Here is a 25,087-nt window from a genome sequence, read left to right as displayed (position 1 = left end):
ATGGAATTTGATTACAAACTATATCAAAGCTGCCCCAAGAATACAATGTCTATCTAGGAGGATGGGAGAAAATGAAAAATGCAGATTACAATCAATCTTTAACTGCTGCCTGCATTTAGTGGGAGGAGAAAGACTTGTGTTTTTGTAGGTTTTTTTAAGCGGCAGCTGTGTCACAAGCATCAATGCAAGGAAAGTTCTGTACCAAGAAAGTGGTATGGTACCCCCAAGCAAGGGGATAGAATTGTATCTTCAAAAATGTTTCCATACAAAAAACCTCCCACCAGTTATTGCAAACACTATACCCTCACCTGAGCAGCCTCCCTTCCACTTCTGACACATACTGCACACCCTCCTCCGCCTCTGATGCTTGGACCTTTCCCCTTCATCCCACCCCAACACCTGCCTCTCAGGTGGCACCAAACCCCATAAGTCGCTGGCCCCCTCTCCTGGGTTAGCCTCTGTTCCCCACCCTGCTGCTTTGGCAACACACTCGTGAGAACTCCACCAGTCCCTGACATTTGAGGGCTGCTTCAAAGAGCAACACTGGGAGGGAGAAGTGGTTTCCATCAAAAGGAAGCTGCTTCCAACTCCTTGAACAAGGTGGGAGCACACCTTGTCCCAGCAAATAACAACTGGGAGCTCACTTTAAGACCTTAATTATTCATTTGAAGCCCCGCCCTTACCCAACCCACACTTCCTGTCATGCATGACAGCAGATATGGTGTGGGTGGGCATAGCTTCCCCAGAAAAGACTCAGGCGGCCTGACAACAAGCCACGATTGGCCCCTTGGGATGGAGGTTCCTCACCCCTGCCTTTGGTAATAGAGTAACTGAATTTCAGGCAGTTTGGCCCTATTAATGTCAATGGTGAAAATCTTCTCAGGTTTGACAGATTTGGGGATCTGGCCAGTGTGGCTTAGTGGTTAAGAGGAAGGGAAAGGAGAATGTTAGCCGCTTTGAGACTCCTTAGGGTAGTGATAAAGTGGGATATCAAATCCAAACTACTACTCCTCTTCTTCTTCTTCTTCTCCTTCTCCTTCTCCTTCTTCTTCTTTTTCAAATGACTTCTGCAACAAAAGATTTACAATAAATGTCAGGGATTAGGTTCATGTTTAAGTACTGAAGTGGTGCTAGACACAAAAATTACAACTGCTAATCACAACTTAAAGCTCATATTTAACATTTGCTCGAAAATGATGATAACTACCGTAGCCAGACTGTAGATATGCAAGCTTCAAAAGTATGATTTTCATTAGATAATTATGCTTTTAAATGTGTCCTGCAGAGAGTCAGAAAGCTCTAACAATATGTCTGAAGCTTAACAAATGTAATCTTATGGATGAAAGTGCTCAGTTTATCAGTGGCAAATGAGAATCCTTTGGAAAGAAGGAAGGGATAATTCCAATAAAGAAACAGATAAATCAGAGTGAGTGAAGTCTTTAAAATTATGACAACAACAACAACAACAACAACTATTTTCAAAGAGGATGTTTTAACTGTTTTTCAGAGGGGCATAGTCGTCGTAACATTGTGCATAGCTTGAATCAGCACAGACTTAAATTGTTCACCACTGGACTGTAAATGGAAACACGAGCATATTTTAGATGAATGCTTAAAACAGCAATTTTATTACTACCTCCCAACAGCATTATCAACTAAAGTGTGATAGAAAGCAGTACTCTATAATAAAAGGTAGCATGTGAGCTAGCAGACTTTATGTGGAGATTACTAACATCCAATACTTCTTTTTCTGGGGGTACTCAAGGGTCTGCAATACCGGCACCCTTATTTCTAGAAGAAAAGTCCTGCTAACATCTGAGGTTCTGCTAGGCATTTTAGAGACACAAGCAGAAACCTGAGGTCAAGGATATTTAACACAGAGTGAGACAATGCCTTGAATCCCATTGTGAGAAAAGTAATTCTCTGGTGGACCATGTGAAAAGTTTATAGAATGTGGTCAGTGCTGGGCACCATTTCTTTAAAAGCTGAAATAATATTTTCCTCATTTAAATGTCTTTTCTCTGCATTATTATACAGCATGGGTTTAGCCAGGGCAGCAGGGGTGGTGGTGGCTGCTTCCCCCCCCCAGCAAGTAAATAAATAAAAACACTTAACTAAGAATAGAAATGATTGAAATATTTGAAACTGAAATGTTCGCTGAGGTCACTTGGATGATGTTGTGGCACATTCTAGCGACGCAACTGGCAACCCGATGGCGGCATGGCTTCTGTGAACTGATGAAGTGTGTCACAGGTACCTTGGACAGAGCCAGACAGAGGATGATGACAGGTGGGTGTCTTGCTCTCCCCCCCAAAAAACATATATCCTGTCTACGCCCATGTCACACAGGGATGCTTGCCTTCACCCAGCTGTCTGCCTTCACCCATTCACTGCCACGAGGATGTGAATCTGGGTATTAAAACCTTCTTCTTGGCTTCTTTATTGGATAAATTGACATGAAAGAGGTCATTTATTTCCATACCAGTGGATGACAAAACAGAAGAAAGGCTCGTGCAAAATAACAACAAGCCTCACCTTCTGAGTGTGCAGCTTGCTAGTGAAAGGGCCAGTATCCTCTGGCATGGCTATTGGCTCCTTCTAGGATCAGTGCCTGCAGGGACTGACTTTTTGAAATATGGTGCCCTGTGCGAGGCCAAAATTTGATGCCCCCAAGTAGATCTTCTCAATTGTGGATCTTGTAAATTTTTCCCTCCTTCAGCTCAACTCCCTGTGTAGAGACTTGATCCATGAATGCTCAGCAAGTCTTTATAAATCCTTGTGGTAATCAGTAGTCCACAGTCAAAGGTACATCACCAAGTTTTGGAGTGCTAGTTGTGGGATATAATGCCAGTGGGCCTACTCAGGCTGAGCCAGGAAGTGGGTCCATCGCCCACTGCTACTACTACTCAAGGACCCGGGCACTTGTCTGCAATGGTTCTACTTTTGCACCACTTGTTATCAGCCTTGCTACCAAATGAGTTTTACAGAAATTCCAAAAACGGTAGGGAAAAAACAGTTCCCGAACATGATAAATTACTCTCCCGAACTGGGTATGGTTATGTAAATTACCTTAAGCCAGAAAAAAAATAAAATGGAAAAGAACAATCACTTCTTTTCTGGCCTTTCCATTTTTGAAAGAGGTTGATTTATTTGCTACTCTAAATAAATAGAGAGCTATTAGCACTGCATTATTATTTTTATAAACTCAGCCAAAATAATCTAGACTATCAACTCTTGGATGCATTGTGACTTATGATAAATGCTGTTATGCATTTGTCAGGTGATGCATTGGGGCAGCATTATCATACTGCAAATTCTCCTTCCACAGAAAACTCAAAACATAAGTTGTACTGAATTGCAGTTTAATTGTCCATGGTTTCTGACAGCAATTTAAATTAGGAAACACCAGAATCATACCGACTATCACAACTTATAAAATAGTATTTATTTCATAGCCTCAAGTAATGGGAAGGGCATCATTGCTGTACTCGGACTATTTCCTATCTTGAACTATAAAATGTTAAAACTATGTAAAAACTAGAAAAATGAATCTGCCAAAACTAATCAGCCATGTTATTTATTTATTACTTAAATATAATATAAAGTACTTCACCAATAAAATCTCTTTTGAATATTTAGGGGTTCAAAATTTGAAGTGAACTGCTTGTTTGAAATACAAAGAAATTATTTGAGCATTTCATAGTGGATCTATTTCCCATTGATCTACTGTTGTCAAGATCTCACTCCAAAGTCATGGGCTAAAGTTTCTGTTTCAAAAAATAAAAATAATGAATTATTTGACAATGGATTGAACTCAGAGCTTTCCTTCTGCTCGAGGAAGAAGTATTTCCATGAGTAGGATGTTCCTTTCATAAAGTAGGCTTGTTGGTATAACTGTTTTCTATCCTCATCAATCCTGGATTACAAAAGTTCACTACATTGACTATTTTGTCAACACAAGCCATGAATAGCATATACCAACACAAGCATTCTTACTAACATTGTTCCCTATCCCCCTTCTTCTTTTTTTGCTGGCCATTCTATAGCAAGATGCAACATTCCTGCTGCAAACCTGTGAATGGGGTTTAATTTGTTAAAATAATTTATAACTGAACTGAATAAATAGTACAGTACAGTACAGTACAGTACAGTACAGTACAGTACAGTATTTCACACCCATATAGAATTCTACTGCAATAGCAGAGGGTATTGGGAAATATGAATCATCTGCTATCTTCAGAATATCCCAGTGTGTAGAATTTATGAATACAGAGCCTTTTATTTATACTGTAGGTGCCTATTATAGATAGCAGCTTACAATGTACAAAAATAGGTAACCATCTGCAACAGGTTGCAATAATTAACGCTAGCTTTTTTATAGTTCATTTTGGAGAATATGATTGGACACCAAAGCACTCAAGAAGACCAAGGCATTGTAGATATGTGACATATGTTACCCAGCACAATTAATATTGTCCGGATTACTCTAATTTTCTAGTCCCTTGGCAAAATACGGTGTTTAGAATGGCTACTTTAGTTTAATAATGTGTAGTCACCTTGTTTACACCATGGTTTGGGGAAGGGCAAAACATTTTGCTGCCTGAGGCAGAACCACATTCATTTCTTTGTGTAGTGCCCATATGCTTCTTCCTTTGTTTTCACAGCACAAATGTGCTGAGGTTCTCCAGGCCCAACCATTTGACAATGCCTTTCTTATTGTGGCAAAGTAGGCCAAGTGAAATAGGATGTCGTTGTGAGCAAAGGGGCCCTGTTAGTCACCCACTGCCATTTATCGTTCTAGGAGCACCACTGCAACTTTGCTGCTGTAGTAAAGCAATTGGTAGTGTTCCTTGCTATCTCTCCAGCAGCAGCAAGGTCAGGCCAGTCTCCGGGACCCAGAGACCCCTGGCGGCAGATAGGGCAGGATGGGGAATTCCTGTGGGGGGGGCACCTGGTTCGCACACCCCCACACACAAACACTGCGCCCCTGCTCTCCAATGGTGTCCACACCAAAATGAGTCACTCTGAGGGCAGGCTGTTCCCCAGAGTGAGGCATTGTGGGTGAGATGGCTCCCACGAGGACTGTGTTGCTTTCAGCTGGCTTCAGTATGTGCAAATACTATTTAAAGTTTGAGAGCAAAAATAAAGGTAAAGGTACCACTGACCATTAGGTCCAGTTGCGGGCGACTCTAGGGTTGCGCGCTCATCTCGCTTTGTAGGCTGAGGGAGCTGGCATTTGTCTGCAGACAGCTTCCGGGTCATGTGGCCTGCATGACTAAGCTGCTTCTGGTGAACCAGAGCAGCGCACGAAAACACTGTTTACCTTCCCACCAGAGCGGTACCTATTTATCTACTTGCACTTGACGTGCTTTCTAACTGCTAGGTTGGCAGGAGCTGGGACCGAACAACGGGAGCTCACCCTGTCGCGGGGATTCAAACTGCCGACCTTCTGATCGGCAACCCCTGGGCTCTGTGGTTTAGACCACAGCGCCACCCGTGTTTAAGAGTAGCAAGTTTAAACAGTTTACTACTGTTAAATGTAAGCAGTAGTCGCTGTGGCAAAGCAGCAGCACAGGTGATCAACATGACCACCTTTCCCATAATGCCTCACTCCAAGGAAGGAGGCTTCATCACAGTGAGGTGGTCTGCAGGAGAGCCCTACAGGAGCTCCACTTTGGCTGCAACAACAGTGTTCCTGGAGCAGTAAATGTTAGCAGGCGGGTGGCTGGGCAAGAGTATGTAAACTCACTGCTCTCTTCCTTGTACCACGTAGGATATGACTAAGAGGCACACCAGCCTTGCTCCTGCATCTTGAGCAGCAGCGTGACATGCAGAACGTTAGCAAGTTTCGCTTTTTGTACCACTTATGTTCCTGCTAAGATGTAGCTACCTCTGCTACATTTCTGTGCGCCGGGCTGATTCTACAGGCAAAGGATCACGGTCAATGAAAAGGCAGCTACTCTAATAGGGTGGTAAAGAAAGCTTATGATTATTAAAAGCAAAGGCCACAGTCCAGCACTGACTAATGCAAGCTTAAGCCTATTGATTTCAATTTACTTAAGTATGCTTAACTCTGAGCTATATGCGGCCAATGCATTTTGGATTTGGGCCAGAACTGAACGAAGAGGCTTTTCAAACAAATACTTGAATATCCATTATATAAGAATAATACAGAAGGGACAATAGGTTTGTACTCCATTAAGTATTCTGAAGGCCACTTTACAATGGGCATTTGAGCCAATTAATCATGTCACTAATTATTTGGATGAAAGCTGTTGCATACAAATATGAATATGCCTGATAGACCTCACTGTTGACTATGTGAACTGAAACTGCTTCCTGTAAGCATATGTGTAGACGGGGCCATGATATTGTTTAGTCACCAGGTGGCATTTGAATTAATTGTATTTGGGTGGAGTCAGGCGTTACCAGTTGCTCCTCTGCTATTGTCCTCTGAGCTGCCCATAACAACTCCTCACTTTCCTTTGTAGCTGGAAGAAGACTGGGACTGTTGCCTATACATTTTCTTCCATTTATGCCCAGACTTTCCCTTCAGCCTATGTCCACTCTTCCTCTTTATACATAGTAATCTTGTAAAAAAACAACAACACAACCCTGAACCTTTGGGGAAGTACAGATTTCAGAAAGCACCACTTAGGTGCAGTTCAGCAGACATTTGGTGTGTGCATTCCTTCCAATATTTTCTCTAGCATCATGGTCAGAAACATTTTAAATACATATTAGGAGTAAAAAAAAAAAAGAAGGCCCTCTCTTTTGTTCAGCAGAAAGGCAGTTACTCGGCAGCATTTGATTTATACCACCAGCAATCACAGAACTCCACCATCTGCCTGTTTGTCATAACCCTTCACGGAGAATGATTTTGTCCATCTGAAAAAGGAGTAGGCTAATCTGGCCTAATCACCATCATCACTCACCGGCATTGTTACGTCATAAAGCAGCTGTAATCAATTTTCTTTATCTTCAACCCTGGAACTACAAAAAGGCTTTCAGCTACTGGAAACCATTTTTGCCTTATGCATTAAATGGAGAAAAAAAATATAATGTTGTAATCTAGGGTGACCAGTTATGTATGTCCGGAAAAAAGAGGATTTGATTCAGCAAAGGGTTGCGTAAAATTTGCATACATAGGCAGACACATATTTTTAAAAAAAAAAATATTAGAATTTAAATGGAAATACAATAGCCTCACCAGAGTAGAGAAGACATCAGGATACTTGCAGGGCTTTTTTCCAGCCAGAGCTGACCAGAGCTTAGCTCCATCATCTTTCAGGTGGGTGCCATTGCTAAACTAAGAAAACAAGGTAGACATTCACGGTGAACTCTGGCATCTCTTTTTCTAGAAAAATAGCATTGGTTATTGGGGTGCCTACTCAGTCTGCTATGTGTAGAGGTTCCTGTGTGCATCTTTTGACTGCCATGAACACATCTGGTGACCTCAGACTAGCCCAGGCATCCCCAACCTGTGGCCCTCCAGATGTTTGGGCCTACAACTCCCATGATCCCTAGCTAACAGGACCAGTGGTCAGGGATGGTGGGAATTGTATTCCAAAACATCTGGTGGGCCGAAGGTTGGATGCCTGGACTAGCCACTCTTTCCAGGCTTAGACTTCCATCCTCAATATATAGATATAATCCATACATACATGAGAAGTGCTTTGAGCCCACTCAACTTCTGAGGGTAGGTGGTATGATTCATTTCATAATTTATTTTCATAAAATTTATATACTGCTTGATTGTAAATAAAAGTGATATGATGCTGTTATACTGTGAAATCTAAGCAGGTTTGATAGCCTAGTCAGTCTCTGGCTTTAAGACTGAGAACTTTTTGTAAGTTGCTCAGATCTTTCCCAAAGAAGAGTGGAACATGAGCATTTCTTCCCTTCCCAAGCCATGAAATGAGCAGCAAGTCATTTTACTGGCAGATTTCTGCCCAGCATATCTTTAGACATTTACATATTTCAGTAGCTTATCTCTCAATATTACTCACCCTGAGCCTTTTGGGATGGCGGAAAGGAAATGCACAGATAAAGGAGACAACAAAAATGCAATGGGGAATTCATAGTTTGCGTTGTTGTGTAATATCTCTTCCCAGTGCTTTTTTTCTGGGGGGCACAGGGGTACGCATACCCCTAAACATTTTGTGAATCTAAGTTTGGCCTCATTGAGGGGCAGTATTTCAATATAAACATTTTTTAAAGAAAAAAAGAACTGTATTTTCCCTACTGAAGGGCATATTATGTAACATAGAGCTCAATTCAGCACATAAAGCAGCATTTCATGAAAGCCTATTTAAAAATCTCTTACGACGTGTTTCTCTCCTAAAGCTTTACAGACCAACGGTATCGTTTTAAAAGAAGAAGAAAAAGTCGATGCTCAATAATGCACTTTGTAAATTACCTATTTTGCAAACGCTAATATATAGCATTTCTCTAGCATGTATTTAAAATGGTACCTCATTAGGCTAGGACTGATTAGGTCCAACAGTGACTCATCGGTGATTTAAAACACAAAGGTAAAGAAATGCAGTATAAGCACAGAGAACAAAAGATTTCAAACTGTGGATATGCAGATACGTGTTCACTTTAGATAAAATAATGACCGCTCCCTGCTTAAAACGGGGGGCGCCCTTTGCGTGGACACGTGCAGCCCCTAGATCTGGAGCGGCCCCAACAGCATAGGCTTGGCTTTGCCTTCCCCCAGGTGGGATACCTGGAGGTCTCCGCCTACCTCAGTCAGTTGTTCAATCCCACCTGGGGGAATTGTTGCCAAGGAGACCAGGCCAGGTAGGGAAGGGATTACCTGCCCACACAATAGAGGGAGGATCTTACCTGGGAATCCTCACTTGGCTCCAGAGCCAGCAAGAAACAAATCAACTGTACCACTAGGGGAGCTGCACACTTGTAGCAAATAACACAAGTACAGTGGTACCTCAGGTTAAGTACTTAATTCGTTCCAAAGGTCCGTACTTAACCTAAAACTGTTCTTAACCTGAAGCACCACTTTAGCTAATGGGGCCTCCTGCTGCTGCCGCGCCGCCGGAGCCAGATTTCTGTTCTCATTCTGAAGCAAAGTTCTTAACCTGAAGATTAGCGGAGTATGTAACCTGAAGCGTATGTAACCTGATGTACCACTGTACTGGAGTCTTTTTAATTAGAGAAAAGGTGAGTAAGAAGCAACATGACCGACATTTAATGACAGGACTCGGATGATGCTTTCCTAGAGCAGATTACCAAATATTCAAAAAGAAGAGATGTTGCAGTCATGGGAGACTTCAACTACCTTGATATCTATTGAAACTCAAACTGTGCCAAGAATGTAAGGCCCAAAAAATTTCTCACTTGCCTTTCTGACCATTTTATTTCTCGGGTAGAAGCAGCAACAAGAGGGAATGTCTCTCTTGGACCTGGTTTTCACCAATAAGGAGGAACTGATCAATGAAGTGAACATACAAGGGACCTTGGGATGATGCGATCCTGTCCTCTTGGGTCCTCAGCTCAGGACCTCAATACATTAAGTACTGTCTCTTCCCATACGAACCAACCCAGACCCTGCACTTGTCATCCTAGGCCCTTCTCTAGGCCCCCCTCTCCTAGATAGGTTCAGGGGGTGACAACATGAGAATGAGCCTTTTCTGTGGTGCTGCCTGTCTGTGGAATGTTTTTGCCTGGTGTCACTATTACACATCTTTAGGTTCTAGGAGAAAACATTTCTCTTGTCCCAGGCCTTCAGCCATTAAATAATCTATAGTCTGTTAAAGGGGGTGGGCTGTTATTATAATTAGTGGTCCAGTTTTCCTATGCTTACGTTATGCTGGGCTGTTTGTTGTTTGTGTTTATTACAAGGTAGGTGTTTTGAATTATTTTAGATTATTGTTTACGGGTTGTGTTTGATGTGTACTTTGCAAGTAATTTCATGAAGAAAGTTTCTTAACATTGCTCTGATTTTGAGAACTTGTTCAGCTTGGATAGAAAATAAAGCTTGGGCACATTACACAAAGAAAATATAAAGCGGAAAAGTTTTCATTCAACCCTTGTGTTTCTCTCTATCAGAGCATCTTTGTCTTGGAAATCAGTTTTCTTACCCAGAGTGTGTGTGTGATCTTCTTCAGATCAAAACTTGAACTTTTAAACCAATTCACTTTCACATAAGGCATAAACTCGCTGCGTGAACCACTGCATTGCTGTACTGAGGAAAGAATGACTCTGCCTTCATTTTCCTTATGCTTAATTCAGCTGCTGGATCTAAACAGAAATTTAAGAATGTGATTATACTTATGATTGCTCCTTGAACAGATAAGATTTAATATTGCCTTTGATTATACAGTCTTAACTTAATCAATATTCATTTCATACATTCACTTTGGAAACTAAGGCTCATTTGTCATTCACCAAAATATTTAATTCATTCTTAACTGTGTGTCTTGTAGAATTAACACATGAACAGAAACTTATTTAAACTGATACTATCATATTTCAGTGTTTTGTCATTACGAAGGCTCTTTCTCTTTCATCACCCGCCTTACTTCTGATGGTAATTACAAGTTAATTAAAGTGAGGGACCATACCCAGGAGGACTGATTTTCAATAAATGTATCATATCTCCTATATTACGCATTGCCTAACACTTTTCCAATATGTGCCATGGAGGAGCATCCCTCTAGAGATTTGCAGAGGGCCACAGCCATTACTGACATCACTACTGAGAAAATGTGATCAGTGCCTTGCCAATACAGCCATACACTGGTTGACAAATGCCTTGCAACTCGAACGTTTTGGCTCCCGAATGCCGCAAACCCGGAAGTGAGTGTTCCAGTTTACAAATGTTCTTTGGAACCTAAACGTCCGATGCATCTTCCATGGCTTCCATTGGCTGCAGGAACTTCCTGCAGCCAATCGGAAGCCACGCCTTGGTTTCCAAACATTTTGGAAGTCGAACAGACTTTTGGAATAGATTCCATTTGACTTCCAAGGCACCACTGTATAGGTCTATGATTACCAGGTTTTTCAGGTCAGTAGGCATAGCGTCAAGGGACGCGGGTGGCGCTGTGGGTAAAACCTCAGTGCCTAGGACTTGCCGATCGTATGGTCGGCAGATCGAATCCCCGCGGCGGGGTGAGCTCCTATCGTTCGGTCCCAGCTCCTGCCCACGTAGCAGTTCGAAAGCACTCTTAAGTGCAAGTAGATAAATAGGGACCGCTTTATAGCGGGAAGGTAAACGGTGTTTCGTGTGCTGTGCTGGTGCTGGCTCGCCAGAGCAGCTTCGTCACACTGGCCACGTGACCCGGAAGTGTCTTCAGACAGCGCTGGCTCCCGGCCTCTTAAGCGAGATGAGCACGCAACCCCAGAGTCGGTCACGACTGGCCCGTATGGGCAGGGGTACCTTTACCTTTACCTTTTTAGGCATAGCGTCAAGACAGATTCAAACTGATATTTTTCCTTTCACACGTTCACCTGAAAGAAGCTGAAACCTTTGTATATATACACATACTTCCTTGAGGTTATCTATATTGTGCACCATAATGAAGATATGTTATTGAAGTCCTCCACTGCTACCATAAGGACAACCAAGACATAGAAACTGCTTACACACTAATGTCCTTAGACATTAGTGCATGAACTGAAAGTAGAAGTTTCCTAATTCTATGCAATTTCTGGGCTGGTCGTGGTCACAATAGCTTTCTTGTTTTTAGACACCACAGTTGTAGAGGATGCACAGCATTCATGTAGATTGAGTTTTTCAATTCTTCCTTTGTACAAATGTAGTCCAAGACAAGTGCAACTCTAAGGAAGTCTTCAAGGAGGAAATTTGGCAGCACGTCTGCTCCCCTGACCTGGAACTTCAGTTAAAGCAAGGTTAATAGGTAGGATGGTTGCATTAGTGTTCTGTCAACTGTGCAAATCAAGACCTACCTGTACAAAGACTCAATTGAGAGCGATCCAGCTCTTCAATGTGCTTGCAAAATTTTAGTGAATACTGAGAGAAGAATTAGGGCTGTCCCGGCTCCTATAGCATCTGCAAAGATGATCAGATAAATTAAGCTTGTGACAGATGTATGTGTGTGATCAATAACCATAGGCTCAGCTTGGCATGAGTGTTTCCCCTATACATCACATTCTTCTCCCAGCATTCACTAATATTTTAAATGACTGTGGCATTATTTCACGCTAGAAAGAAACCATTAATTTCCATACCATTTATGCTACCCTTTGCACCAGCAGCTAAGCTAATGAGCTCTGAGCTGATGTTAACCGTAGCTGTGCCCTATATTAAGATAGTAAGTAGCATTTCAGTTACTCCCAACCAAAAAGCACAGTAAACTGCCTGAACTTATTTCCAGTACAAATCACTGCCCTGAAAGACAAATTATTTGGCTATATAGTAAACGAGGGCCACATATCTTGTTTTGGATTTAACAACTAAAATATGTTGAAACAACACTGTAATAAGGAAAAATAGTAAAATACATTACAGTATTCCATAGGCATGTGTGTAAATCCCAAGATTTACTTTCTATCTGGATCGGGAGGGGGGGTGTTTGTTTTAAATTAAAAACCCAAAGCCTTTTAAAGTTTTTGAGCACATCTGCCCTGACCATTTTTAGCCTACAGATGTAAAAGAATAGTTCTCTACACAAAAGGAATCCAAAAGCAACATATTTTCCTTTGTAGGAGGAACCTTTGGGAAGTTTAGGCAAGCTTTCTCTTGCATTTCTGAACAATAAGGTGATTCCTTAGATAACAAACTGGTGTGCTCTGCTGTACAGTAATTTGGTATCAGAAGAACCCCAACAGCGAATATTAATAGCCTTGAAAAGTCTTCACTTTTTTGTGGCAAGACAGGTCTGAATTATCATGTCAAAGATTTAAAATAATGGCTGTCTAGAAAGTTAGGAATCATAGTAATTAACCACCTGCTAGTGCTGCCTTTTAGACTGTCATTTGAAATAGGCATGTATAGGAACTCCTAAGTTTTGTGTTGTTGTTGTTATTGTTTTTAAATAAAAAAAGACATCGAGTTTTGGAGCATCATTAATCCACAACATCTGTTCATCTCTGCCTACATTTAGGGCATAATTAGGAATTATGTTCTGGGCAGAACTGTTCTAACCTAAAAGGCCTTCCAGGTGGCCAAGCCATTCACATTATACTATATTATGCTACCAGGCCCCAATTTAAGGTTTCAATATTTGTATATTTGTATCTAAAGTTCTCAACATGTTGGGATCAGATTACCTCCAGGAATAACTCACCTTGTATTCCCCTCTCTAGTCACTTCAGTCCTCAGGAAAGACACTCTGAATGGTGTTCCATGCTGTTGAGGTTTGTCTTATGTTCCCTGGAATCAGGGCCTTTAGTATGGTGGCACCTGCTTGTTGGAATGCCCTGTGAATGAACACCAAGCAGACACCTACAGCATTGGCACTTAAAACTTACCTTTTCCTGAGGGGTGATCCAGTTGTGTTTATTTATTAAGCTAATCTACTAATTTGTGATGCATTCTGTGCTTATTTATGAATGTATTTTTTATTGTTAATGTTATGCTATTTACAATCGTGATACAAATGTAATTTTTTGCAAATAAGTAATATTAGGGACAAGGTAATCAATGAACTGGGTTGCATGGTATTTTTGTGAACACAGAATATCCTTGGCCATCAAGTTTAACTGTTTCAGTTGGCTGTTGACTGTTTCCTAAAACAGGTTGTGTTGTTAGGGTCTTCCCTGTCCAGTACACATAATACTGCCTGTTACTTTGCCCTCACGGTGAAATAAAAGCAATGGCCTAAGTCCCATTCTATTTCAATAACTGTCCACAAAACAGGTCTTTTACCGAATATCTATTGAGCTTCAACCATACACAAGCACCAAACAAATGGATGGCCAGGGGGGAAAGCTATTTTACATACATCGATTTGAAGCTCAAAAGTGAAATATCAGAGTCCACCATGTTTATTTTTAGCTTTCCAGTACAGTTTGAATTAGTAAGACTTTTTTTACACAGATATTTCAAAGAACCCCAAAACTCACAATTAGCTCAGCTTGGTGGTTAATAGACATCTAGTTTGGGGATTTTACTGCATTAACTAGAAATGAACATCAGATTTGAATGAATCCTAAATCCCGGGTGAGTTGGGATGCCTCAGAGGTACTGAGGGATTATCAGAAGCAAAGCAGAATCCCTATCAGGTGGTGAGAATCCAAGCAGAGACCCCTGAAGCGCTTTATGGCACTTTGGCAATCCAGACACTTAAGAAAAGCGGTGGACAAGTGTTTAATGAAAGTGAAAGTAATGTCTCTCAGCCGAAGTTGGATGATCGGGGAAGGGAGAGCAATCATCAGGGTGGAGATAGGGCACAGAAGAAGACCTCTGTTGTAAATGGCAGGTTTAGCTTTAGGAATGAGTTTTTCGGCACTCTTCAATCCCAGTGCTTCAGAGGAGGGAACAACATTGGAAGGACAAACTGTATGTCTCTAAGATGCCAACATGGATTGAGGGTGCTCCTTCATGACTGACAGATCTAGCTTGTAATTAGAGGGAACGGTTTCACCTGGGAAAATGAATCCCATGTAGTTCTTTCCATTCTAAAAGCAACTTCAGATGTGCCTAATAAAAAAAGCCCTTGAACCTATTTGTCTGAATCCTTAAAAGAGGCATCTATCGACATGGTCCTCAATTTTCAGACCAACTGCCCACAACATACAAGCAGAAATTAAGTGATTCATTTTTCATCCACTCCACAACTATAACTGCTGCCTTTAAAATGGCAGCTATACTTCTTAAACTTGGTAGAATTCATGAAATATAAGGGTGGCCTTACATTTAAATTTTCTCCAAAAGAAAGTAACATATTATATGTGGTTCCTTTTAGAGGGGATCACATTTAAAAGTATCCCAAACATAAAGGTAAAGGTAAAGGGACCCCTGACCATTAGGTCCAGTCGTGGCCGACTCTGGGGTTGTGGCACTCATCTCGCTTTATTGGCCGAGGGAGCCGGCGTACAGCTTCCGTACATGTGGCCAGCATGACCAAGCCTCTTCTGGCAAACCAGAGCAGAGCACGGAAATGCTGTTTACCTTCCCGCCAGGGCGGTACCTATTTATCTACTTGCACTTTGGCGTGCTTTCGAACTGCTAGGTTGGCAGGAGCAGGGACCGAGCAACGGGAGCTCACCCTGTTGCGGGGATTCAAACCACCAACCTTCTGATCGGCAAGCCCTAGGCTCTGTGGTTTAACCCACAGCGCCACCCGCGTCCCTATACTTGCCTATAATTTGGCAGTCTTTAGGCATTCTGGACTGTTATTCCCACTTCTGTCAAAAAGGGGGAAGATTATAGCCAGAGATGGGGAAAACAAAATGGGATTAGACCCCCTGAGCTCTATTCGTCAGTCTCCAAATCGGTCTGTGCCAAAAGGGGCTGTTTTACAAGTGGTGAATTGGAATGTGGTTCATCTGAACAAAATCTTGTGATCTTTTAACATATATCAGAGTAATGTTGTGACTATTACTACTGTTGACTTACCTTCAGGATATACATCTATCTAATTACATAAATCATTGGACTGAGTAACAATTACATACAATTAAAGTAAAATTCAAGCAGACTCCATTCATAGAAGCAAACCAGTGCTTGAACCATTTTGCCACCACAATAAATCCGCCATGTTATAGCAGATTTCATTCTAACACACAATTTAATATACAGCGGTTTATCTAGAAATGGTATACACTGTGATAATCTGTGGTTTGCCTCCCCAAAAAAGCTTGTTTACTTTTGCTGCTTCATCATTACAAGCTTTAAGCATTTCAGTATCAATTTGGAAACTGGCCATGTTACAAAGCCTCAACAAGGGCTCAAACCCAAAGGGCAAAGGAAGAGAGGTTAAATTATGCTATCAGCACTGTCCAGTAGTATATTTCCCCTTATTATAAGCCATCCCACAGGATGGAACATTATGTCTCCAATTTATTTACAGTGTTTCCAAGGGAACTGCTGTGTATTTGATCTTTCAACAAAGGTTCGTTCTGGACCAGAGTTTTTTTTTCTTTTGGGCAGCTGTGCAATACTGTAAATCATCTGCAGAAACAGATTAATTAGGGGCTTCAATTTTCAATTATAATACTGTTCTGAATTATGCCACATCAAACCCTGGGCTCTATCCAGCAAAATGAAAAGGAACAATTGGAAATGGGAACAGTGAACGGGAACTGTCCCCCCCCCCCAATGCTTATTCCAGTCATTCAGCACTCCATAACATTAATCCAGGGTTATTACAAAATTGCAAATGTATATATCACTGAAAAACGAAGTAATTATTGAGATAGCTGGAGCTTGGGCAGCCTGTTTTTAGAATCCCACTATGCCACTAGCATAGGGACGCGGGTGGCGCTGTGGGTTAAACCACAGAGCCTAGGACTTGCTGATCAGAAGGTCAGCGGTTCAAATCCCCGCGACAGGGTGAGCTCCCATTGCTCGGTCCCTGCTCCTGTCAACCTAGCACGTCAAAGTGCAAGTAGATCAATAGGTACCGCTCCGGTGGGAAGGTAAACGGCGTTTCCGTGCGCTGCTCTGGTTTGCCAGAAGCGGCTTAGTCATGGTGGCCACATGACCTGGAAGCTGTACGCCGGCTCCCTCGGCCAATAAAGCGAGATGAGCGCCACAACCCCAGAGTCGGTCACGACTGGACCTAATGGTCAGGGGTCCCTTTACCTTTACCTTATGCCACCAGCAGCTATGCCACATCATGCCAGTGTTATGCCAGAGTAACACACCGTAGCTACAAATCTATGGTCGCTATAAGGGTTGCCACCACATAAAAGAGCACTTTACATGGAGAAACAAGTGTTTACATCATCACTTATACTAAACATGGTATAAGCGTCTGATTCATCCATTATGAGCATATTTCTGTGTTTCCATAACACATTGTGCAAAGTTTGTATTTCTGCTCCCGCAACATGGATATTCTATGTGCCAATTTCCACCCTGCAAATCTGGAGAGTTCTCTGCTTGCATAGAATAAATATCTTACCATCATTATACATATGACTCAGCAGCAAATGTTAGTCATGGATAATGCCTGGAAGCAGGGTTCCCTTTCATTTGTTTTACAAATCTTGTTTGAATTTCATCTCATTCTTGCCCTGCCATTGTGGTCAAAAAACCACTTTAATCAAAGCTCGCTGATGTTTACCCACATAGAAACGTAGAACGGTAGAGCTGGAAGAGATCCTGAGGATGATCTAGTCCAACCCCCTGCAATGCCTTCTTGGTAGTGGTGCCCACGCTGTGGAATGCCCTCCCATCAGATGTCAAGGATATGAGTAACTATATAACCATTAGACATCTGAAGGCAGCCCTGTATAGAGAAGCTTTGTAATGTTTTACTATGTTTTTATATATGTTGGAAGCTGCCCACAGTGGCAACGCAGTGAGATGGGTGGGACACAAATAAATTGTTGTTGTTATTCAGGAATATACAGGGATCGAACCTGCAACCTTAGCATTATCAGCACCATGCTCTAACACAGGGGTCAGCGAGCTTTTTCAGCAGGGGGCCAGTCCACTGTCCCTCAGACCTTGTGGAGGGCCAGACTATATTTTTTTGGGGGGGGGATGAACTAATTCCTATGCCCCACAAATAACCCAGAGATGCATTTTAATAAAAGCACACATTCTACTCATGTAAAAACACAGGCAGGCCCCACAAATAACCCAGAGATGCGTTTTAAATAAAAGGACACATTCTACTCATGTGAAAACATGCTGATTCCCAGACCGTCCACGGGCCGGATTTAGAAGATGATTGGGCCAGATCCGGCCCCCAGGCCTTAGTTTGCCTACCCATGCGCTAACCAACTGAGCTATCTACACAGTTCATGATTCCACTTGTGCTTACTTGTGCATTTTGCAGTTATTATCATGAGCAGGTTATGTTGGTATGACAAGACCAATAACATCTGGAGAGCCACCAGGCCACCTCTGGATTACAACTCAAATCTGCTATCCCTGCTCCCTTTGCACACAGCGGGACTTAATTCTGAGTAAACATGCATAGGAAATATCTAGAAAGTGTGTTCTCCTTCATGGAGAGCACGTGTTGCGGTGGGGTCTGCTGAGCCACCCCTCTGTTACCAGGCAGGGTCTCTAAAGATGGCCTGAGGCAGTGATTGGTTCACTGGGTTGCTGGGGTAAAAGTTATGTTGCAATTTTGGTGGGAGGGGTACAATGTTTAAATACTCTGCACGCAGCCTGGAGCTTTCTCTTTGCTGCGTGCAATGGATCACCCGCCCACCCGCCCTTGAGTAAGGGGTTGTTGCATTGACCTTGCTATGCCTGTCATGGGGTCCTCTGCCATTGGGGCAGGGGCCTGGTAGGAATTTTGTCCATCTGGCTGATTGGCTGGGCCATTTGGTTTTTGCCTACTGTGTAGCAAATCGTCACAACTTGTAAGGTTGCGGTTAGGCATTGGTTATAAATTGGTGGAGGAGGGGTTAGGCTAGGCTGGGCCTGCCCCTCCATGGTTGCTGCAGAAAGGGAATTCCGTTAAAGGAATCCTGGGGCTTGCCATCTTTTCGTCCAATCCCTGGAATGGGACTAGGGCCGGCAAGCCTTCGGGGAGCATGCGGATGAGAATTGAGGGTCTGTGACTCAGCTCCATTTCTCCCCGACCTGCTTTCCGCCGCACTGTCTTTCGGTGGTGCTGAAAGTCAGTTCTGTCCCCAGGCGGGGGGACAAATAGTCTTAACCAATGCCTAAACAACCACTCACGGTTTTGTATTTAAATAAAGTTGTGGCCAAAATTATGCCAAAATCCTTAAACAAAAATTAAGTGTGCGTTGTGAGTTATTTGGGGGGTGGCTTGGGGACCTTGACACGCAAAATATTCAGAACTGCAACTTATGCTCATTAGTTGATGCAGACCTCTTTTTTTCATTCCTAAAGATTTAAGAAGCATTCCTGACATCTTATTCCCCAGTCATCCATATTAATAGCATCATTATCTCCCGGAAACATTAGTGCTATATCCTGCATTATGTCAGCCATAATGTCATGGTTTGCAACACTGAACCGGGGCAGGAATTGGCAGACATCGTCTAAGCACTTTATTTGCTGCCAAAGCAAACCTCAGCCTCAGACTAAAGATGTTATAAACTGCGTAAAGATCTGCTAGTGCCGTTTGTGCATACGAAAACAGTAGAATAGCCGTCCTAGGAGACTTTGCAGGTGAAGGAAACCTACAAAAAGCTTTGCAGTGCCATTACTTGAAATTGCCTCTCTTCCATATTCCATCATAGAATTAAGCAGGTGTTTGGTTTCCAACGTACCTGAGATGCTTTCTGCTGTCGTTGTCGTTCTTAACGTGGCAGCCTGTAGCTGAACCGTTTCCAAGAGTTCATTTACATGCTCCTGTTTGAAAAGAGAAGTGGGATATTTCTAGTGCTTTGCTCTCTCTTCAGCATTGCATCACAAAGTGAGGAATGCCCATGCTGACATTTATTTGTCATGGCCTGAGCAGATTCCCTTCCACTGCAGTTCAGCATCCAATGCTATTCATCTTGCTGTCCACTGTGGCAGAATTATTTGTATTTCTGGTCACTGTTCAGACATTTTAATGTGATTCACACTATTTATTTCAGTGCATTGATGTGTGTGTTTTTAATTGCAGTGGAATCATATGTATTTTTGTTGTACAGTAATTGCTGTTGTGGTCTATAGCTAGACCCTTTCTATGTGATTTTACAGTATTTCAGTGGATTCATCTCCACACACCTTGGACCCTTCCCCCATCCAAGTAACTAATTCCATTTAGGCTACTGCAATGCATTAAGGCCTCTGCTGTCTTTGGAAGTAATTTGTGCTTTTGGAAGTTGCTTTGTCAGTGTGTACGTGCGTGTGTTTAATTTGGATTAGAGCAACTCACAGTCTTACGTACAATGAGGTCCAATTACCAGCGATGTTGCTAATAATGATTAAATGCAGGTGGCAATACACGAGTTGAAAAGCAAAAGGGTACTTGTTGTCATACCATTCCAGGCTCAAAGGCCAGAGGATGGGGGAAATCACTGTAGTTCACAAAGTTTTAAGCAGGCAAAACAGGTGAGGGAGGAGGACCTGAGACCCCCCTGGTGATCTCCAGCCAACCATTTAAGAAATATTGGTGAATACCAAAGTAGATAGACCAATGGTATGACCTGGTATAAAATAGCACCTTATGTTCCTGCAATGTATTGTGTTCAATTACAGTGGTGCCTCGCAAGACGAAATTAATTCGTTCTGCGAGTTGTTTCGTCTTGCAATTTTTTCGTCTTGCGGAGCGCGGATTCCCTGGGTATTAACGGTTGTAAGAAAAAGGAAACAAACTCGCAAGACGTTTTCATCTTGCAAAGCAAGCCCATAGGGAAAATCGTCTTGCGAAGCAACTCAAAAAACGAAAAACCCTTTCGTCTTGCGCGTTTTTCGTCTTACGAGGCATTCGTCTTACGAGGTACCACTGTACTCTTTATCTTTTGATATTCTTGTTAGAGATTTTTTTTTCCCCATTATTGTACTGGAGTAGCAGTAAACACACACCCCTAGCATCTTCTCTTGGACACAACCCAATTTTTTCAATAAAGAATTCCTATCAGATGCTGAAGGTGAATACGTAATTTATAAAGGCTTCTACATTCAGCTGTTGGAGAATGCAAATCCTCATCACCGGATAAAGATTTCCGTGTGAGGCCATAAAAATTGCCAAAGTGTTATCAAATAATGAAAATGCCAGAAATGAAGGATGTTTCATGATTATAAACCAAAAATTTAATTAAGGAAACTCTGTTAGCATGCATGTTAACTCAATCAGACCAAAGGAAGTCATTGTAAAACGATTCCCATAAACAGATACATCTTACATCTGGCCTTTACAATGAATTTAAAGCATAGCATCTATTTGGAAAGACTATTTGTTTCTGTCATTGGCAAGAGATAGCGCATTGTCTCTTGCCTCTGCTCACTTTATCCTTCCTCAGATGATTTACAAGAGGAACTCTTAGCCTCACTTGTATTATATCATATCTCTTTACAAAAAGATCTACAATTCCAAAAATACGCCTGCATACTCAAAACTTAACTGCTAGAGAGAGAGCTATTTTATTTCAGTAAATAGCTCAGCTTAAAAGGAACTACATATAACTTGTTTTCTCTGTCACCTCTCTAGTATTCATTTGATAGAAAAACATCTTGATATACATTGGGGAGAGGGCCTGTAGCCAATCATGCTTACCTTTCAGGTCAGACACAATTTGCAGGATAGCAGCAATGCCAGCCCAGGATCCAGCAATCGCCCCAGAGGCAAGGAGTTTTTCTGGGCCTGGGTAAATCCTCTTTGACTTCACCCAAGGACTAGAAGTGGCTAGCAGCCTGCTTGCCCTATTGCCTAATGGCAGGCCTGCTACAGTGTGGGCCCCACCCCAGGGATGGAGCAGATCAGGCCAGCAGGCTTTGCTCTGGTCCGCCCCAAGGGGATTTAAACCTGTTGTCTAGTCTACCTCTTCATCCAATTCTGGGGGCACATATGGCTGATGTAATTTGTGTGGTTAGTTCTGTATCACATTCTCTATTTACCAATCTTCTGAAACACATCTGTGTTACCAAAGAGCAAGTGTAATGCTTCATGGGGCAGGCAAGAAGATGTTCAGCAAAAACATTGGTTTCAGGCTTTGTAAATTCATTGCAGCTCCTTGGAGAGTCTATACAGCCAAGCTTTTAGTATAGCAGCAGATTTGAATATCCAAAGATGAATGAAAACAAGGCACTGCGGATGAGGAGTGTGAACAGTTCCAGGATTTTTTTTTAAAAAAAATAATGTTCTCTCTCACACACTTCCATTGTTGCCTAGGATACATCATCCAAGGAGCAGCTTGTATGACTGACCCTATTTCTTCAAATACTTTTCCGAGAGGATATTTTTTTAAAAAAACTATTCTGTACTGCATTCATTCATATGACCCCTGGTATTCTTCCACAACAGCTGCAATGTGAATTGGTGGGTTGTACTATATCAAAAGAACGAGTCACAGGCTGCTGTAAGTTTCCATTACAGTGGTACCTCTGGTTAAGAACTTAATTCGTTCTGGAGGTCTGTTCTTAACTTGAAACTTTTCTTAACCTGAGGTACCACTTTAGCTAATGAGACCTCCCGCCTCTGCTGCTGCCGCCGCACCACACTGCCGCTGCCACCACTGCATGATTTCTGTTCTCATCCTGAAGCAAAGTTCTTAACCCGAGGTACTATTTCTGGGTTAGCAGAGTCTGTAACCTGAAGCATCTTTGACCTGAAGCATCTGTAACCCGAGGTACCACTGTATATTTTTCCTTAATTGTAAAAAAAAAAATGTCCTTGCTGTCTGTTCAAGACTTTAACTTTCATAATCCTATCAAGCTGTTTTTGAAGTTCGTAATTCTCTGGAGACTCCCCCCCCCCCAAGTTTTATTATGACTGTTCTGCAGCTAATGGTTTCTCATCACTTTTGATGTTCCTGCGTTGGTTCACTGCACTCGGCACAATTGACCAAACGAAGCTTGTATACTGCTGGGCTGTATTTGCTGCCTGGAGATTCATGGTCAAATCTATATTCCCTGCATGAGGCTAAAGTAAATATATATAGAGTCTTTGAAGGTCAGATCTTTGTCATCGGGGAAGGGAAGGTAAACTTCTCAGAACAGCAGATGGGAGCTAAAAACCTGTCTGCTTCTATCCTGGCAACTGATGCCCCAGCACTGCAGAAAACTTGCACTTTTTTACTATCGATGAAGCTGGGGTCCTTGACTGTGGGAGCAGCCCTCATCAAAATACTGCAAGCAGAATTGAAGGGCACAAGCCCACAGCCAGCAGCCCTCTGCCTCCATTCCACATGTATCCAAAACACCATACTGTGTGCCTACCCTTTCTCATGGGTTAAAAAAAGAACAATCCCCTAAATTTGGGGAAGGTGATGAGGTCCTTGGCTGGAGAGACCAGATTAAATGGAGTGCGGGGGGGATACAGTCTTTTATTCTGGTGCCAATGACATCATGTGAAAAACATACATGCATAAGAAGCACCTATCCCACAATAGTCACTGGGAAGCACACCAGTTGCATCAAGAAAGCTTATCAATACCCAGTTGGTGAAGGTGAGGCAAGTTTTCTCATCACTCATAATGTGTAAATTGATGCAAAATAGATCCTGCTACCTTCAGAATCCTTTCTTTATCTTCCATTATGCTGTACACTTCTGTATCTCCCTGGCTGAGTTTTATCTCTTTCACTTCTGAGAGGATTATCATTTATCTCCTGAGTTAGGTAAAGCCTGACAGTTGTGTACTTAGGAAATGCCATCTTTGCAGATCCTTTGCAGATCTATTGCCCTTCTTCCATTTCCAACAAGCATGGCATGGCTATTCTTCTTCAGACAGAAGGATGCATTCAGAAACAGCTGCACCCTTCTTTATAAGTAAACCCTGATACCTCTTACAAGATCTAACCAATAAGGTGAAGGTGACAGTGTGTATAAAGAGGAGTGCTGGCAGAGTAATTCCTATTGAAAAGGGGGTTTATTTCATTATCAACAAGTCATCTGACTAAACATCAGCACAAAAGAAATGCAACGGGGATGAGGGACTTCAAGCCTGTAAACAGGATTTGGTAAAGGACCAAGGCAAATCAGGTCTATACGGAGGGCTTTAGGCCTAAGATGAATGGGGTACCACAGTCCCCAATCACTGTGAACCAGGTTGGTTTGGCCCAGACCAATCCATGGCTGTTGGGGGGGGGGAGGAATCAGGCAGACTCAAGCCAGGGCTCTCCTCTCTTCCTAACACCACACAGGATCAACACATGCACTCAACAGCTGTTAAGCAGAAGGATCTGGTCCTGCACAGTGCTGTGCATGCCCCCCAACCTATTTAAAGGGTTCTTAGGGGTTTAAAAACACCTTAGTCCCCTCCCCTCAATCTGCAAATTGTTTCAGAGATGGCTCTGAGGCTGAGCAGGTGGCCCTCTGGGCAAGATAGGTTGAATCACCCAGATGTGGGGGCTATAGAGTAGATTAAGGGGTCCATGAATAGCCCCACCAAATATACCACTGGCTCCTAGGATTCCCCCAGGCCACACACCTCTCAAGCCATAGCTCTCACCAGCCCTGCTTTGTACCCTATTTGAATGTTCCTGCTGGGCTGGAATGTGTCCTTGAACTCTTGCTTGCCTGGATGGAACATAGAGAGCAGTTTCTGCTAGCCTATCATACATAAGTACAGTTCACATATTTCACCCACCAGTGACATGTGGCTCCCATAAGGTTGTTTCAAGAGAAATGTAGCCCTTGGGCTGGAAAACTTTCCCCACTCCTGAAATGAAACATTAGAATCGATGAGCATTTCCTCTCTGTGGCTGATTGCTTCTCAAAGGATTCAAGGCAAGTCACATAGAACAGCAATTGCTAACCTAAAAGGACTGTTTATCTGGTGAATCAGGCCAAACCAATGGAGCAGGAAGAGCAGGTATGGATCGTAATCATAAATAGTATTTACAAGATTTTTATTTTTATTTTTTATAAATATTTATTAAAATTTTTGAATACAAATACACTAATAATAAACAATCTTACTTCTAACACAACGTAGTTTCATCATTTCTTTGGACTCCCTCGTGTCTCCCGCTCCCATTTACATCATTAAAAGGTTTTCCCAAGCAAATTATCAACTTGTTTACGATCTTATATCCACTCATTTAAATATAATCTAGCAATTCTCCAAAAAAAATTATGTTTTCTTTAATCTAACTTATCATCAAATTCAAGTCTAATTTAGTGGTGGCCAATTTTTTTTGTAATCTAGCATCCTTCTTAACATTCAACCAAATTACAATATTTTTGTAAATACATCTTAAATTTCTTCCAATCTTCCTCAATCCTCTCTTCTCCCAGGTCTCGGATTCTGCCAGTCATCTCGGCCAGTTGCATATAGTCCATCAGCTGCATCTGCCACTCTTCCAGTGTGGGTAGATCTTGAGTTTTCCAGTTTTTAGCAATGAGTATCCTTGCTG

The sequence above is a fragment of the Podarcis erhardii genome (assembly GCF_964252035.2).
Source record: "Podarcis erhardii genome assembly, chromosome: 10".
Classification (NCBI taxonomy): Eukaryota; Metazoa; Chordata; class Lepidosauria; order Squamata; family Lacertidae; genus Podarcis; species Podarcis erhardii.
The sequence above is the reverse complement of the archived record's forward strand: the minus strand, read 5'-3'. Positions refer to the sequence as shown.